Consider the following 15,875-nt stretch of genomic DNA (forward strand, 5'->3'; position numbering starts at 1 on the left):
CAGGCCGACCGTCACCGCCAGGTGGGGCCGGAACTTCGCGTCGGTGACCTGGTTTGGCTCTCCACTCGCCACCTCCACCCCTCTCGACCTTCGCGGAAGTTGGACGCCCGCTTCACCGGCCCGTTCCCTATCGTAGACCAAGTCTCTCCTGTGGCATTTCGTCTCCGGTTACCCGCAACCCTGAAGGTTCACCCGGTCTTCCACAGGTCCCTTTTGAGTCCGGTGGCCCCACGCGACGAGTTCCACCCGAACCGTCCCCGACCGCAGCCAGTGTTGGTTCGGGGAGAGCCTGAGTACGAGGTGGAACGCATACTGGACTCCTGATACTGCAGGGGAAAGCTGCAGTATCTCATTGACTGGAAGGGGTACGGACCGGAGGACCGTTCCTGGGAACCAGCGGCCAACGTCCACGCACCTGCCTGCCTCCGAGAGTTCCATGCGACGTACCCCGGCAAGCCGGGTCCGGACCCTCGGTTGAGGGGGGGGCCTGGGAGGGGGGATGGTGTGATGGCCTGGGATTCCGATTCGGAGGATGAAACAGAGGAATCCCAGCCTGCACAAGAGTCCCCGCCTCCAGGGCCGGCTGAACTGGGGCAAGGCCTAGATGCTGAAGAACCTGCACCTGTGGCAGTGCATCAGGAGCTGGCCCCAGGTGAAACCCTTCTGGCCCCAGAGAGGCTTGACGACTCAGTGGCCACAGGTGAGCCTCCTCCAGGGCCCAGTAACCCTTCGGCCTCTCCTGATCTGGAGAGGCTTAGGGCAGAGAGGCGAAGGGAACTGGTTGCCCCCAGGAGGAGTGCTCGCCTTAAGGCCAGAGGAGGCGGGGCTCCTGGGGGCCGGGACCGCCCCTGGCCTTAGAAGAGGATAAAAGCCCAGTCAGCCCGGCCCCAGGTTGCGGGAGCAACGTCGTTGTTGGCTTCGGACCTTCCTGTGTTCCTGATCCCTGCTCGGCCTTCTGTTCCTGACTATCCGGTACTCCTGTTCCCTGCTCGGCTTCCTGTTCCTGACTATCCGGTACTCCTGTTCCCTGCTCGGCCTCCTGTTCCCGACCATCCGGTGTTCCTGTTCCCTGCACAGCCTCCTGTTCCAGCGTACCTGTTCCCCGCCCGGCTCTCTGCCTCAGACCTTGCCCCTCTTCGTGTGGACTCTGCTACACCCAAGGTACCTTACCCCCAGGACCAGCACAGTCTCACACCAAGGATGGCGAACTTCCAGATGCTACTGAACTACAACTCCCATCATTCTGACTATTAGCAGTGCAGCCTGGAGTTGATGTGAATTGGAATCCAGCAACCCAGGTCTGCACTCTCTAGGGTACAGGGATCTTTCTCAGCGCTACCTGAAAATGCCAGGGATTGAACCTGCATGCACAATATGAGTTCCACCACTGAGCTATGTGGCCCTTCCCATGTGCCTGTCAAGATCCCACCCAACCGAGACCCCAGGAAGACCTTTTTGAAAGAAAAGGGTTAGGAAGATTGCAGAAAACCCCCTACAGCTGAAGACCTGGAGGAACCCACAATTGTTCCCAAGACCGCCTGAAATGCCCTGTGTGGCGTTTGCCTCCTAGGTGGATCATAAGGAAAGGGTTAAATGAGTGTGAAGTGATTGGCCAGTGGGAACCCAAGGGGAGGAGTTAGAGTTGGAGTTGTTGGGAAGTCAGTTGGGAGAAGGAAGAGGGAGGATAAGTCTGTGGGTTGGTCAAGTTGTGTTGTGAGAGAGTGAGAGAAACTGTTAGGAGTCAGATAGACAGTTGGGATAATCAGTTTGAAGTTATTAGGAAGGTATAGGCCGGTATAGAAACTAAGGTTAAGAAACTGACAAGAAAAATTAACTGAAACCATAAACTTGTTCATGCTTATGAAAAAAACTTGATTATTTGTTTTAATGTTAGCAACTGTCTGGACCCAGTGTGTACCCGAGAGAAACGGGTTGGTAGCAGCGGGGAAGTGATCATAGTGGTGGCACAGGGATCAATAGACCGTCAAACGTCTGGGGACCCTGTGTGATCGCCACACCCTGTCTAATGCACACCTTGCATGGACCCTACCCATAACCCTCCAACTCAAGCCCTCCTCAATCCCTGATTCTCTCCCTTCACCACCACCACTCCTGGACCACAAAGACAGCAGCATTGGGAAGCCCAGAGTCACCACAGAAGAAACTGTTTGGCTGAAAACAGATATTTCCTTGTAAGAAAGGGCCTATTCAGGAAGAGGGAGAAGATTCAGCCACAAACAATGACTTTGGGAAGGAGGAGTTGGCAGATATGTGTCCTGGTGTCCTCTAGACCTTTCCTGGTTTAATAGCTCCAGCTTTCACATTAGGTCCTCATCATGGACAGAGTCTGCATCCTTCTCAGCCCTTGTGTTGCCACTGAGATGTGCATCCTTGGATCACTCTTCCCCCTCCTTCCAGCGGATGAGTGCAAGGTTGTTTATTAAGTTGCCTTATTCATTCTCCTTTGGTGGAAAGGATTTGACTAAGAGGCAGCCTAGAGAGAAAGAAAATACTCTGGACCGGTTCCAGACCGACTTAGGGTGGAAAGGTAATTTCAAGCAGCTCTCCATGCCTGAGCTTGCTAAAATCCAAACAAATGACAGCACATGAAACATCCTCTGTAAGGGCAAAAGTAACCCCTGTGCCCTTCCACCAAGATAAACTTCCTTGGTGTTTACTGAATATAAGTATGTCCTGGCTAAGCAAATGATAGTTTAGCATTTTCCCCAAGCATGTAGGACAGGGATGGGGGAGGATCTGTGGTCAAGGATAGTGGTAGCTGGAGTCTGGCAACATTTGAAGGGCCACAGGTTCCCCATCACTGGTGCATGAAGATAAAACTGAAGAGTCACAAAGCTGTATCTGCAAGATACAAGAAAGAAATCATTTTGCTTGCCACCATTCCTCAACATTTTAAGCGTCCCCCTCCAGTGATAATCTTACCTTTGCATTCTGCACCATGGCCACCCACAGCACATTTTAAGGGCAAGTTTATTTTGACGGAGCTGTTGTTCCATTAGGTGTTGCTGTTCATCATTCATACAGCACTTGTAAAGTGCAGAGCACTCTATTATCAACACCAGGTAAGTGCCTTTTTCTGTACTTCTCTAGTACAGAGGCTGGAGGGAGGGTCACGGTGCATTTTGCTCCCATTTGACTGACCTTAAGGGAATGCTGAGCACTCTTTTGAGGAACAGCTAGTGAGCTTGTGATGACTTAGCAGAAGTCAAGAAGGAGTTAGCTGTGCCTTTTAAATGGCCAGGTAGATCGCACGCCATGTCACATCCCCAAAGCATTTGGTCTCGATATGCTTCTGTTTGCAAGTGTCCCTCTTTCCCTCTGATCCATTTGTACATCTGCAGATCGTCTATCGGTCTCACCTTCCAGTTCTAGAGCTGCTTAAATGGATCATGTTGAGCTGCTGTTCTAACAGCAGTTCCCTAAAGCCCTGCTAAACAGATGAGCCACAGGACACTTGCAAACACATTGCATCACAATGCCCTGAACTCCCCCCCCCCCATAATGCACAGGTGTACCAGAGCTAATAACTGAAACAGAAACAAATAAATGCACGGTTCTGGGCAGTCCAGCGCCCATTCACACCCAGTTTTAGAAGTAGTTGTTGTTTCAATGCAAATTACACTTGAGTGGCGACTCACAATTGGGATAAACTGCACAGGGGAACAAGTATAGGGTGACTTTGTGCTTACAACCAGTCTGCACTTATGCAGAGGCACTGATTGTCAAAACCAGTTGCCTCAATTTGTGAGCACACAGCTACTGTGATTTGTGCCTGGGAAAGGATTTTTAAAAAAATCATCAATGGATAGTCCAGCAGCATATGTGTCAAAAGACTGCTCTTCATTCAAGAACCTCATTCCATTCTTCTTAAGGAAATGCTATTGAGTTGTGGCCAGACTTAGTTGGCATTTAAAGTAGACCCATTGAAGTCATGGGGGCTTAGGTTATAACTAAAAAATCCCTTCATTTCCACGGATCTAATCTAAGCATGACTTGATCTAGATCTAGCTCCTTCGAAATACACCTAAAAACACAAAATTCCACAGCTGAATTCCAAATTCCTTACATCAGCCAACCAATAATGTTCCCCATCCTGGGCATTTTTGCCTGGCTGGAATGTTTCCTTGACCTCTGGTAATTCTTCTTTCTTGTCTGGATGGGGCACAGAGACGGGTGTGCGAGTGTGTGTAGAACAGCAGTCGGCAACCTAAGGCCCATGGGCCACAAGCAGCCCATGGGGGTCATTTAACCGGCCCATGGGCCCCTGCCGCCCACTCGGTAACCTCTGCCGCCCACTCGGTCGGCCCCGTGCGCCACGCTAAACCAGCGCGGAGCAGAGCAGGGACCACCTTCCGCAAAGCTGACCGGCTCCCCATTGGCTGCAGGAAACTCCTGCAGCCAATGGGAAGCTGCGCACACCTCCACGCCGGAAGGAGCGCCGGAAATAGCATTTGTGTGTGTGTGCGTGCGCGGTATCTGCCAACCCCTGGTGTAGAAAGTAACCTATGTACAAAGGTAAAATTCACATCCATTGCTCAGTCTGCTGTTGCCTTTAACCCTGCCCTCCATGCAGTGGCGTAGCATGGGTTGTCAGCACCCGGGGCAAGGCAAGTAATTTGCGCCCCCTATCCCGTGGATTTGCACCCCCTAACCCTAACCCCCAGATGTTGCGCCTGGTGCAGCCGCCCCCCCCCTGCACCCCCCACGCTACGCCACTGCCTCCATGGGGATGTGGCCCACAGAAGGTTGCTTCAAAGGGGCAAAATCCCTTAGGCTGAAAAAAAGAGGTGAAACCTCTTTCTCTCTCAAATACATGTCCTTGCTAAAATAGTCCAGGTAGCAAACATTAGTGCCTTGCTGACCAACCTGACTGAAATGTAGTGGTGGGGGGCCCAGAGGTGGTTGCCCCAGGCCCAAATTTGCTAGGGGGGGCAAAATTTCAACACCCGGTGCTGCCTCTGTACAGCTGTTCACTTCCATTGCTGGGCTCCGTTGAAAACAGCTTTTCCATGTGAACCAGGAAGTGACCTCTGCAGACAATGGAACGACTCTTCTTTTCTTATCAGCAGCCATCTCCTGGGTGTCTGTCTCAGATGCTGTTAGGCAGTTGAATGTGCATGTGTACTCAGTCCGTTTCCCTCCCTCCCACCCCCCCTCCATGCGGCCCCGGGTGCTGGCAACAAACGCTATGCCACTGCTGAAATGCATGGCCTTCTGTCATTTCCTTATTTAACATCTCTTTTACTTAAGAGAACAATCTACCTCCAGGGCCTTAAAAAGATGTCTAGTGTCTATTGTGTATAGAGGACTGAACTATGGGAAGGCAATGAAAGAAGTGTTATCTTAAAAGCTACGGACCAAGTAGCTGTTTAAATCTATTCAGGTTTCTGTTTAAAGTTTGTTTTAAATGTGCTTTCTATACAGCAAAAAAGTTCTTTCCACACAGTTTATTTCCCTGACAAAAGAACTGTGTTTTTTTAAGCCAGAAATGCCACGCTGATCTCTGGAGCAACGTAGCTTTTTCTCTTTCAGTTGTGGTTGCTTCTTAGCACTGTAATTAAGTTTGAATAATGCTGCCAAAGTAAAATCATGCATTTTGCACAATTACTGTATGGCATGTAAGGGGGGAAATATGATGTGAGCTTTGTTAAACTTATAATACACTTGGCAATCACTTAACTTAATCAGCTCTTTTCTCCTTCAGGAAGGAAAGAAAACCCTGCAAGGTTGTTAAAGATTACTCCTTCAATTGCTCCAGAGTCAAATGCTGTTCCTCAAGGCCTAAATGAACATGAGCTGGCCCAATACTGGCCATTCCATTGTTTTTAACCAGTTGTATTTATAGGGATATAGAAAGAAGGACACTGGATTGCTAACCAAGAGCCATAGGATTAGTTACTGGTCATGCTTCTAACATCCTTCCTGTCATGTGGGACACTTCACATGATACAGCCTCAAAAACATTACTTACCCTTTCCCAACAAAGGTGGACCATGATGAGATTTGGGACCTCCTTTCTGAGTATCCGCATCTGCAGTGCACGTTTTAAAACATATATTTGTTACTCTTTTTGTGTGGCTAATACAGGGGCGCACAATAATTGTAAGTTATGAAGCAGCCTTGGCATGAACGATGTGTCTTGCCGGGTATTTTGATTCTGTGGTCTTTGGACTTAGAATAAGCTGCTAACTCCGCAGGCCGTGCTGATGAAAAGATGTGTCATTAATATTACTGTGGCGCAAATACCTAGGACTGCCCCAGTATAAACTGAATTCTAGGTCCTTTGGGTTTATGCACTAGACCAGAGGTCAGGTGTATCCTGTAGATGTTGCTGGGTTGCAGCACCCATGATTTCTGGGCATAGACCATGCCAAATGGGACTGATGGGTTCTGGAGTTCATTTGGAGGGCCAAGGCTTACCATCCCTGCACTAGACTAAAACCTCCTATTTTTCACTGTCATTAGTGATGCTTAATTTTTATTGATTGTTTGTTTGATTGAATTTATATACCACCCTATACCCAGAGGTCTCAGGGTGGTACAGAACAAAAGCAAAATATAAAACCACCATATATTCAAAATAAAAACAACAACCCAATAACACCCCCCCAAAAAAGAGAACCACATTTTAAAAGGGTATAGGATGTCAATGTTTCCTAAGACTGTCGGGAGCATTATCTGCAGAGAATGCAGATGCTGATGAGAAAGTCTACTTACATCTCCATCCACTTTCTCTCTCACTTGCTGTATGATCAAACCAAAGGAGATGGCTATGCCTCTAGAGCCCTAGTGACCAAGGAGCCAGCAGAGGGAGGTGTCACAATGAAGGGCGTGTCACAAGGACCTCCGCAACCTAGCAACCACCAGCACTCAACTGACACTACTCTCAGCTGATACTACCAAGTTTGCTTATATAAAAGAATAAATTTCATTTTACATACTTGCAAAAAGCTGAACATGGATTCTTTTATATTCAAGTAGTCCCATCCTTCTTTTCGGTGTCGTCGTATATTGCTGAACACTGGAAAACCAGAAGTCACCCCTTGTGTGTTTATTCATTTAATTACCCTCCTTCACTAGCAGGTCCCAGGGCAGGTTACAACCATATAAAATTATTACTGTTGTTGTTATTAATTAAATTTGTATACCGCCCTATGCCCACAGACTTCATGGCAGTTCACAGGATAAGATCACAATAGAAAAACACAAAATACATAATAAAAATAAAAACAACCCAATAATGTGTCCCCCCCCCCAAAAAAAACCCCACATTTTAAAAGGGCATTGGGTGTCAATCAACCAAAGGCCTGGTTAAAGAGGAGCGTTTTTGTCTGGCTCCTAAAGGTACATAATAAAGGCGCCAGGCATTCCACAGAAGGGCAGCCATGGCAAAGAAAGGCCTGTTCACATGTTGCAACCCTCTGGACCTCTCAAGGAGGAGGTGCATGAAGAAGGACCTCAGAAGATGATCTCATGGTCCTGGTAGGTTCATATGGGAAGAAGCTGTCCTTGAGGTATTGCTGTCCTGAGCCATTTAAGGCATTATAGGTCAAAATAGGGCCTGGAAACTAATTGGCAGCCAGTGCAGTCAGACCAGTGCAGTCGGACGCTTCTTATTTCCTCTTAGCCTTACATCCTCACATCAACCAGTAATTGCTGATTATCCTTCCACTTAGTTTATGAACATGATTGTCAACAAGGGGGGGAGGGAGGGAACGGATGAAAAATTCATTCAGGGCGATTTATCAGAATACGAACTGTCACTCATACAGTTTTCAGCTCCTTTAGTAAGTGGCACTAGTCTTAGCTCATCTAAACATGCAATTACTATAGCTGTATGAATGAATTCATTCATTTATAGCTGTATAGTAACCCATTTATACATCATCCTTACTAGGGATGAATGGATCTGTCAATTTCACTTTCTCTTAGTACCTCATTTTTACTATCTTACATTCAGTTCTCCATATTTGAGCATCAGTTTACAGATTTATTTATTTACAAAGACCCCATGAAAATTCACCAGCATTTCCACACATATTCAGTATACCATTTTTTGTACACAACTTTGCCTTATATACATTTTTAACAAGCAGTTTCCTATACTATAATGCACGTTTATGTTTGTTTTCACTAATATTTATACACACATCCATAATATGCAAATATGTGTATGCATTATTTGGGTGAAGAAGTGCAGATCTGGAAGAAGAGCTGCATTTCAATATACATGCATTTGTTTTGGTCAATGCTAAGAAAGTACAGTGGTACCTCGGGTTAAGTACTTAATTCGTTCCGGAGGTCCGTACTTAACCTGAAACTGTTCTTAACCTAAAGCACCACTTTAGCTAATGGGGCCTCCTGCTGCCGCCGCGCCACCGGAGCACGATTTCTGTTCTCATCCTGAAACAAAGTTCTTAACCCGAGGTACTATTTCTGGGTTAGCAGAGTCTGTAACCTGAAGCGTATGTACAGTGGTGCCTCGCAAGACGAAATTAATTCATTCCGCGAGTTTTTTCGTCTAGTGAATTTTTCGTCTTGCGAAGCACGGTGTCGGAAAAGTTTTGGAAAAGCTTCAAAAATCACCAAAAACCTCAAAAAAGGCTACCACACCGCGTTCTATGAGTTGCTCCTCGAAGTCAAGTCGCAATTGTATTAACGGTGTTAAGAAAAAGGAAACAAACTTGCAAAAAACGCAAGACGTTTTTGTCTTGTGAAGCAAGCCCATAGGGAAATTCGTCTTGCGAAGCAGCTCAAAAACCGCAAAACCCTTTCGTCTAGCGAGTTTTTCATCTTGCGAGGCATTCGTCTTGCGGGGCACCACTGTAACCTGAAGCGTATGAAACCCGAGGTACCACTGTAGTAAAAAGTGAGCACCTCACAACAAACTGTTTGACAGCTGATGTCATGTGACATCACAGGAAGTCCCTTCCCTGAGAACCATAATGCCATGTAGTTTTTCATTAAAATGCAAACTGAACCAAATCCCCCCACACTTTCGTTCTCCTGACTTCCTCTGCCTGGGTACCACATGTCAAAGTCATAGTAGAAGAACTGGAACCCCCTACTGGAACATGTTATTTCCTTTAGGGAATGGCCATATCAGAAGGGAATTCAACAAGAGATGGGAAGAGGAGGAGAACCCAAGTGCATTCATGTTAATGTACATTTTTTCTTGCTAGAAAGTAAATCAATAAATACCTGCCTAAATCAATTTTCTGTCATATATCTGCACCACGCTGAGGAAACGCAACAAAGGAATCATTTGCAACTGCAGCAAGTAAGTATAAAACTGGCATTTAGATTATCACCTGAGCCGCTGTTACTGAGTTTTGAACGGCTGGGATTTTTTATTTATTTTTTAAGGGATGGAGGAGTTCATCGATAAATCCAAACATGCAAGTAGCCAGGCTCTATAATATCCCGTACATCACCAGCTCTTTATGTTCTCTATCAATGAAAAAAATGTTGTGTCATTGAGATCTGAAGGTATCCCATAAACTGGGAGCAATCTATTTATGGGAGATGCAATACCTGCAGAAGTTGTTTACTAAGGTCATTGATACAAAATGTATGATGGATGCAAAGGCGGTTTATCATGACGACAGCACTCAGTGATGCAGGCTGCCAAAAGCGGTCTGTTTTTTGGTGTTAAAGGCTGTTTTTGAAGGGAAGGCAGCAAGACTCTCTGGATCAAGATTCCTGCCTTAAACCTGGTCAGATTACTTGTCTCTTTAGCTCATTATTTTATATTCTAATGGACAGCAGCCTTTAGGTCAGATTCCAGCAGAGGAAGGGAGGCAAGGACCGCCTTGGGGCCTGCCGCAGATGAACTCCCATTTCTTCTCCCATCAACTGTCCTGAGGGGGAAATCCCTGGGACTTTTCAAATGTTCTTATTGTTTATGGTGGTTTGTTCAAAGTTTCATGTAACTTGTAAAACCTCCTTGAAAGGATATGTATCCTGAAAGGTGGGGTATAAATAACGGTGATAAATGAATAAGGGGAAACTGGTATCCATCTTCTAGAGATTCCTAAAATACTGTTTGGCACCTGAGCTTCAGCTATAAATTGTTTCTTTTAACTTTCTTTTAAAAGTATCACTTCTCACTCAGCGTCTGGGACTGGGCAGAGGAGGAATGGTGAAGACCACCTTCCCATCCTGAGCCTTCCAGGGAGGAGGAAGAGGAAGACAATTACAACAGAGGTTTGAGGGAGGTCGCAGTTCACAGGCAGATGAGGGGGGAAGTTGGGAAATCATGGGAGAGCCAGAGCAACACCTGGCTGACACATCATTAGAAAGCATTCCAGACCCTCCATCTCCCAGAACCCGGCAAGCCTTAAAAGTAGGAGAGCAAAGAGCTCAAAGACAGAGGGCACATAGCTGCACCCGTAGAGGAGATCATCATGACGAATGAGGGACAGGGGAGGGTGGAGATTCACTCAGGACAACGCCGTTATCCAAGAGGCTGGGTTCTATAGCCTCTCTCTGTAAAGACTTAAATTTTAAAAAGGCTGTAAGAAACTTTTCCTTGTCTTTATAATTCCTGGGCAACCAGCCGGGAGCCGCTGGCAGCATTCTGACACTCAGTCACTCAGCAGTAAGGATGGGGGAGAAATTTGGTTCGGTTCTTGGGTTTAATATGAATCTACTCGGCAGTCAGGAGTCGGATACAGCAGGGTATAGACACTCTCCAGGTGTCCCTCAGAACTCACACACAGATATTCTCATGTGTGTCAACGTAGAACTGTGTTAGGTTTGGACACTGGCAAGTCTTGCTGGGAAGAGAAAAGACCAGGCACTCGCAGTACCACAGTCAGGAGCCGCATCTCAGTTCTCTTCCCCCCACATCAGTCATTTTAATAATCAACTAATTAAACCGAGGAGGAGAATATTTGGACAGGTGACCTGTCTTCTGCTATCAACAGCTGGTGCTGTGCTCTTCCCACCTGAGATGGAATATCTCCAAGCAGTCAATAAGCCTACGCTGCTTTGTTAGAACCCAGTTTGCAGGAGTAGATAGTTTGACTCAGTAAGGCAATTCTTACATTCTTAGGGAACAGATTTACCAGCACCTTAAACGTGTCAGGGCTTATGGAGGCGGGCGTCTATATGTTCTTCTACCCCCTGCCCCTTTTTAAAACAACTGCCGTTCTATATATGATGTACAATAGGGACTTTTTGCAAAGGGGTGGTATCATGTGGCAGGGACAGACTTTGGCCTTTCTCATTTCAGCGGCGACCCAAATTTCATCACCCTCTCACCTTCCGTTCTGCTCAATTCACTATGTCATAGTTGCAACGCCCTGCAGCAGCCCCTAGACTCGGCACCCGGTGTGGTGGAACCAGTCACACTGCTCTAAATTCACCTCTGGGTGTGGGGTGGGTGGGTGTATTTTGGTATCATCTTTGCCTTTCACCATTCAGACTTGTACAGAAACCATTGAACCCCACCTGTAGTAAGTTTGTCTCTTGGCTTCTTAATACATGGATGCACAAACAAATATTTAGGCTGCTGCGTAAGACAGGTTGCATGATCCCTTGGTGTTGAGCAAATGTTTTGAACCCTGCAGTGTAGCACGTCTAGGTTTTGATTCATTAGTGAGCATTAATAAATAAAATAAAAATAACTTATTTGACTGGCTAGTCTTTTTCTTGCCCAAAGATGTGTATCGCTAGGTAATTCCAGGCACATCACAGGAAACAGGATCCACTGAAAGAAATGTTCCCGGTTTGCTCACCTGTGTTATGTTTTATAAGTATCTTGTTTACTGAAAATAGAATTCAAATGGAAACAGCCCAGGAGACATGCCCAAAGCAAAGAATAAATCAATGGTAACATGGCTCTGTAAAACTAAGGCTTCCAATTCACCTCGCCACTAGTGTCTCAATGTTCGCTGTTGATATATGGAATTTATTAGAATTCTGCTTCATCTCCATAGAAGGTAAAGTTATCTATGCCACGTATTTCAAGCAAATAGTCCATTCCAATAAAAATTAGTTCCAGAGAAATAAACGTGCTTAAAATTGGGAAGATGGGAATCTATACGTCTTAGAAAGTGGAGCAGGGAGACCGAGGAGATAGACCCTGATTGAACTGTTTGACTGCTTCCATCAAATACATTTATTGCGACCATAAAGTTTGGCTTGGCAGAAAAGGCATTAATAATGGAACGGCCCTGCATACTAAGGTCAGTGGCTGTAGGAAAAGGCTCCTGGTCCTGACATGTGTGTTAATTATTTGCGTAGCAGAAAACGGGCTGCTTAGCAATGTCATTGCCGCAGCTCCCATTCATATATAGTCAGGCAGTGCATTGAAGCATGCTAATTTGGAAGTTGTACTAAAATCAATGGGGCTTATTTATGTCTCTTGGTGGCTAATGTCAGGGTGTTAAGCCTCATCAAAGCCAATGAATGCCTGTGGCTGAAATAAATAAATAACTAATCTTTATGTTGACTCCCCAACCATTCGTTGGCCTATTGTCATCGTAGCCTTTAATGGAAGGGCACTGAAGAGCTTGCTGTGCTGCAGATTCAGACATACTCCAACGGATAGCTCAGCTGGTAGAACACAAGACTCTTAATCTCAGGGTTCTGGTTTCGAGCCCCAAACTGGGCAAAATATTCTATCATTGCAGAGAGTTGGACTAGATGTGGTCCCTTCCCACGCTACAATTCTGTGTTATCTGGCGCCTAGAACCCTTCCTCAGGGACTCTGCCCCTTCCCTTTCTGTTGAGTCCTGGTAGTGCAACTCCTTGGAGATCATCTTCCTGTCTTCTCTTCTGAGAACTTCCCATTTTCTCCTACTCTTGGCTTCTCATTGTCTAACCAGTTATCAGCTGATCCTCTTAATCCCAGGACTGCTGTTTGTTTTACTTATTAACATTTGTTTATGACCCAATCACTAATGTTCTTGCCTTTTATAGCCTTCTTGACTATGCTCATTAACCACACTAGCATCCTCCTGGATTTGCTGGGTGAGTTTCCTAATCTGTGGAATACGTTCTAGCTGAGTTTTTATTATCATGATTGTAAATAGCCTCCAAGTGACTTGGAAAGATTTCATCCTCTTGGCTCAGTTTCCTTTTAATTAATCTTGTGTTTGATGTCCTCCCCTTCCCCTTTTTGGAGTTAAATGCTACCATACTGGTCATTCTGGGCAACTTTCCAAGGCCCTGGCATACTGGACACTGCAATCTGTTATTACGTTGCTTGACTTTTATATACCATTATGTTTTTATAAATTACCTCAAAATCACCACTTAATGAATGAACCAACAAATGAATGCATTTGGAATTCTAAGCCCTGGGGAGATGTCTCCTGCAAGGCTTCCCTGTCATGTTCATTTAAACTGTTGATCTCTTTCCTGATCCCACTGGAAGGGATAGGAAAAATAAATAAATTAGTAAGACAACCTGGAAGGTTTTTTGTTTTTGCTTTGTTAAATTGTACTTATGGGGCAATGGCCCATACGTGTTGGATGGGAAGTCTGTCACTCAAGGTCAAAGGCATGTTTACAGCTTTGCTCATTAATTGAAGCTCCTCAGTTAATGGTCGGTGAATTTTGAGTTAAGAAATATGAAAACAGGATAAGGTGATTAGATGTGCGTCGTGATAAATATGTCCCAAAAGTTGATGTATTGGTTTTATGAGATTTATCAAAAGTGTATTTAGAGCTTACGTTGTCTGGAAGAAATATATACATATGCTTCCTGCTTATGTTAACATTTTGGGAATGTTTAAGGGTACTAATTTACAGAGTAGGTGTAAGCCTTTTGTATATTTCAATCACTTGGGAATGTCAAGAAAAAATGAGATGGTTCATTTGTGAGCTTAACAAAGAGATGGTTAAGACTGTGAGCCAGATATGTGGGACAGTGAGATTATCTTTACATGATAAGATTCACAGACACTGTATAAATATGCTCTGAAGTCTGAACGTATTAGCTTTCTGTCATCTAAAGGTATCTTGTCTGTACCTAAGTGGCTGGTAGCATCTTACACAAGAGCATGGAGTGTTCTGTCCTTTTTGAACTATAGCTAAATTAGGCTATATGTTTCATATTTTGATATATGAGTTTTTAGAAGTGTATGTTTCTTCATAGAAATAGAAAATTATCTCAAAGAGTCTCTTGAATCTTTGGTACCAAACTAAAACCGAACCCACTATCAAAAACCTTTATAGCTGTATGCTTTTTTGAACTGAACATAGATGGCATAGTGGCAGCCCACGTCTTCTTAAAGACAGGAACAGTAAGTTGATAACACTAAAGAAGTCTAAATCCATGACACCACCACCTTCTTGGTACCTTGGCTCAATAAGGGTGCTGTTTTAAATGAAGGGTTATACCCTGAGTGGTCTCGTCCATTCATTTCTGTTCGAGCAAGATCCCCCCCCCCCCGAGCGATCCTGGGCCCAGAGTATCCAATGGAAGCCTAGAGCCAGCCTAGAGCCAGTGGCGCAGTTGATTCTTCCTGAGCCCTACTCAAGAGAAAGATGCCTGACTAGACATGCACTCTTACTCAAGACCCTAATGACAGTTCAGGAAAGGATGGGACATTGGCGCATCTATAAGGCTGCACAGCTGAAGCCCAGTTAGTACTGAAGCAACTTTTAATCTTGTTGTGGCCACTGTTGGACAGCTCCTTGCTTGTCCTGAATTTCCTGATTAGGTGGGAATTGAGCTATATGGGACAAAAAGCATATAGAGAAGAGATCTTGATTGACAATTTACAAAAGATCTACAAGAGATCATTCTTTCTACATTCTACAAGAGATCATTCTTTCATGCAGAAGCTATGCTTATGGTGGAATTGCTACCACACTGTTAGAATCTAAATGATAGCAACTTAAAACACTGCTAACAACCACAAAAGCTTTTATTTATTCATTAAGCTGCCACTGTTCCCTAAATAATAGCTCATACTGTTGTATATAAGTAAATCAGATTTTGAGAGAACTAACACTCTAAACAACAAAATAAGTAAAATAATAGCAGCTGATTGCACCGAGCTGAAATGAAGGCAGAGCAAGCAAAGTGATGCTGGAACACATGAAGTAAGAAGGGGGAGGCATTTAGTAGTAACTGATTTCAATAATGTATTTTTGCATATGCCTGACCTGGAAGCTTGTGATGAAGGGCAGGTGTTGTTGTTTAGTCGTTTAGTCGTGTCCGATTCTTCGTGACCCCATGGACCAGAGCACGGTGCCAGGCACTCCTGTCTTCCACTGCCTCCCGCAGTTTGGTCAAACTCATGCTGGTAGCTTCGATAACACTATCCAACCATCTCGTCCTCTGTTGTCCCCTTCTCCTTGTGCCCTCAATCTTTCCCAACATCAGGGTCTTTTCCAGGGAGTCTTCTCTTCTCATGAGGTGGCCAAAGTATTGGAGTCTCAGCTTCAGGATCTGTCCTTCCAGTGAGCACTCAGGGCTGATTTCCTTAAGAATGGAGAGCTTTGATCTTCTTGCAGTCCATGGGACTCTCAAGAGTTTCCTCCAGCACCATGATTCAAAAGCATCAGTTCTTCAGCGATCAGCCTTCTTTATGGTCCAGCTCTCACTGGACCATAAAGAAGGGCAGGTAAGAAACCTAATTCACTATCATAATTGTCTGGAAAGACTTGCAAGTCAACAGCACTGAAACATAGGAAACTCACTTATCCTGAGTCAGGCAACTGGTCCATGTTGCTCACTATTGTCCCAGTGACTGGCATCAGCTCTCCTGAGTTTCAGACAGGGAGTCTCTCTCTGCCTTTCATGGACATGCTGGGGACTGATCCTGGAACCTCCTACAGGCAAAACAGATGCTCTACCCTTGCTTTTAGAAGTGCATATTAAAAGAGAAGACTGT

At 45.2% G+C, this 15,875-nt stretch overlaps 1 long non-coding RNA gene across 1 annotated transcript in view; it reads right to left on the reverse strand.

The window, feature by feature from the left end:
• Positions 1–6,841, reverse strand: part of LOC310703464 — a 40,845-nt gene extending 34,004 nt beyond the window's left edge. Inside the window, exons 1-2 of the long non-coding RNA XR_014524153.1 lie at positions 6,739–6,841; positions 5,993–6,052 (exon numbers count right to left, since the gene is read on the reverse strand). This is a non-coding gene — a long non-coding RNA (uncharacterized lncRNA). The remainder of the gene's footprint in view (positions 1–5,992; positions 6,053–6,738) is intronic.
• Positions 6,842–15,875: the final 9,034 nt, after the last annotated feature.

Source organism: Podarcis liolepis, assembly GCF_965112155.1.
Source record: "Podarcis liolepis genome assembly, chromosome: 3".
Lineage (NCBI taxonomy): Eukaryota > Metazoa > Chordata > Lepidosauria > Squamata > Lacertidae > Podarcis > Podarcis liolepis.